Consider the following 3,059-nt stretch of genomic DNA (forward strand, 5'->3'; position numbering starts at 1 on the left):
TTCCTACTAGTTGGGTTCAAACCCACCAGCCACTCCTTGGAAGGAAGATTGGGCAATCTACTTCCATAGAGATACCTCCTTGGAAACCCAAGGAGGGGTCTCTATGAGTTGAATCGCTCGATGGCAGTGAGTTTGGGTTGGGTTAGTTGGGTTCTATCTACCATTAGATTGATAGATAGATGGGTCTCTATCTACTGTCATCAGAATACTCTACTGTGTTACTTATTTTAGAGACATCTTCTTAGGAAAGGTGGTGGTGGTTGTTACAAAATATATTAACATGTAAAAAGCATGACAAGCATTGTCATACTTAAAAGGAGCTTCAACTGCTTCTCCAATAGTGGAGAACAGAGTTCTTTATTATTATCATTAAGATAAGCTAAGCTATATTGGCTTAAGATGGCCTCAGATAATTAATCATCCCTTCATTGCTCTTATCCTTTTAATATGTGTCCTCTTCTTAAAAACACATTGATACAATTCTCAAAGTCTCAACATACCAATCCAATGAGGTGGTTGATCCTCATCAAGTTGATAATTTATACTGGGCAGAGGTGCCTAGCGATATCTGCCAACTTTGCGATTTCATCATACAGCTTGTGTCTACAGCTCATTTATAAAAACATAAAAGTCACCACCAGTATGGTTCTGTCACCATCTACTTACAAAGGGCCCCCTCCCTTCCCTATCTGGCCTCTGCTATATTTGTCACAAGCCATAAAAGCAATTTTATCCAAATAGATACACCCATTTATGCACATAGTAAGCAGCAATTATACACACACAAACACAAAAAAAATCACTGAAGAGAGTGGGTTAGTGGAAAAGCATGGGAAGAATTGGATCAGCAGGAGAGGGTCAGAGGTGGGAGAGAATAAAAGGAAGTGTGGATGGGGTGGGAAGTCCCTGGGTGATGCAAACAGCTAAGGTCCTCAGCTGATAACCAAGAGGTTAGAGGTTTGAGTCCACCCAGAAGTGCCACGGAACAAAGGCTGGTGATCTACTCCCAAAAAGTCAGCCCTTGAAAATTGTGTGGAGCAAAGGAACAACCAGACCAGAAATTATGAGAATGTTCGTGGATTGTGAAAAATGTAACCAAGGTCACTGAACAACTTCTGTAGAGATCATTGAATGGGAACCTAAATTGCTGTGTAAGCCTTCACTGAAAACATAATAAAATACTATTTAAAAAAAAAAAATTGTATGGAGTACAGTTCTATTCAGGGGAGCTCTGCTGGTGTAGTGCCTAAGGCGTTTGGCTACTAACCAGAAGCCTGGAGGTTCAAACCCACCAGCCACTCCTCGGAAGGAAGGTTGGGCAATCTACTTCTGTAATGATACCGCCTCAGAAACCCAAGGAGGAGTTGCTATGAGTCAGACTGACTCGATGGCAGTGGTACACATGAAGTTGCTGTGAATTAGATTCTGCATGGTGGCGTAGTGCCTAAGCCATTTGACTGCTAATCAGAAAGTTGGTGGTTCAAACCCATCAGCCACTCCTCGAAAGGAAGGTTGGGCAATCAACTTCCATAGTGATACCACCTTGGAAACCCAAGGAGGGGTCGCTGTGAGTCGAAATCAACTAGATGGCAGTGAGTTTGACAAAACTAGTGATGGTGTGGGATGGTAGAAAGTGTAGGAGAGAATGTCAAAACTTCCAGCACAGAAGGTATTTGCTTATGTCTTTACCCAAGATGATCTTTTGTTTCTTAATAAGTATGTGTTGAAATATACTATACACTTTGCATTGTAGTAGGATTTATGGACAATACAGAAGAGATCTACAGAAATGGATCACTATTCAATGAATTTGTTGTTGTTGTTAGGTGCCCTTGAGTCCATTCTGACTTAGAAACCTGTGGACAACAAAACACTGTCCTGTGCTGTCCTCACAATCATTGCTATATTCGAGCTCATTGTTGCAGCCACTGTGTCAATCCATCTCACTGAGGGTCTTCCTCTTTTTCACTGACCTTCTACTTTACCAACCATAATGATCTTCTCCAGGGACTGGTTCCTCCTGAAAACATGTCTAAAGTGTGTGAGATCTCACACAACCCTCATTTCTAAGGAGCATTCTGGCTGTACTTCTTCCAAGACAGATTTGTTTGTTCTTCTGGCACTGCATGGTGTGTTCAGTATTCTTTGCTAACACCACAACTCAAAGGCACCAATTCTTCTTCAGTCTTCCTTCTTCTTGTCCAGCTTTCAAATGCATCTGAAGTGATTGGGTCAAGGCTTGGGTCAAGAGTATCAGTCCTCAAAGTGACTCAATGAATTTACAATCTAGTAAAATTAACTCACATGCAAGCACACACACAAAGATGCAGAAGCTATTTAGATTCTTCAGTGTCCCCAAGCACTGAAGAAATGCCTTATTTACTCCTCACAACTCTCCTGCAAATTTGAGTGTTATTAATCCCTTCTTATCAATGGAATATCTGAGGTCTAGGAAAGAAAAATTATCTTCCCAACATTGCACAGCTAACAAGGAGCAGAGGCAGATTTAGTCCTATATTTATCTGCTGCTGTGAGGTCAGGTAAAATCTCAGTAGTTTGTTTATTTATTTTTTATTTTTTAAAACATAGAACACCTCACAAATTTGCATGTCATCCTTGCGCAGGGACCATGCTAATCTTCTTTGTATAGTTCCAGTTTTAGTATATGTGCTGCCGAATCAAGCATAAATCTCAGTAGTTTAACCTAATAGAAGTTTGTTTCTTGTCCGAAGTCCTCTGCACACATTCCTGGTTGATTGGTCTTTTCTGGGAGGTTATTTTCCAATTGGTGTCTAGGAACTGAGGCCTTTTCCATCTGCAAGCTCTACAATTTCCAACTATGGTATCTGAAATCACCAAAGGGGGAAAAGTGAATGATGATGGCACACTAGATACCTAGCAACCTCCCGCAAGAGTGAAACCTGGGTGCCTAAGTGGCCATGGGCTGCAGGACCCTGGGGGAAAATGTTGTTGTTGTTAGGTGCAGGTGCCGTCCAGTCAAATTTGACTGGTAACGACCCTATGTACACAGAACAAAACACTGCCTGGTCATGCTCTGT

General features: G+C 41.5%; 1 non-coding gene across 1 annotated transcript; it reads right to left on the minus strand.

Annotated features, from left to right (window-relative positions):
* Positions 1-2,579: 2,579 nt before the first annotated feature.
* On the minus strand, positions 2,580-2,686 carry LOC122152287. Its single transcript, XR_006164500.1, has one exon. It is a non-coding gene; the product is annotated as a U6 spliceosomal RNA (small nuclear RNA).
* Positions 2,687-3,059: the final 373 nt, after the last annotated feature.

The sequence above is a fragment of the Orycteropus afer genome, unplaced genomic scaffold, assembly GCF_000298275.1.
Source record: "Orycteropus afer afer isolate SDZICR_OR568_19922 unplaced genomic scaffold, OryAfe1.0 scaffold00026, whole genome shotgun sequence".
Lineage (NCBI taxonomy): Eukaryota > Metazoa > Chordata > Mammalia > Tubulidentata > Orycteropodidae > Orycteropus > Orycteropus afer.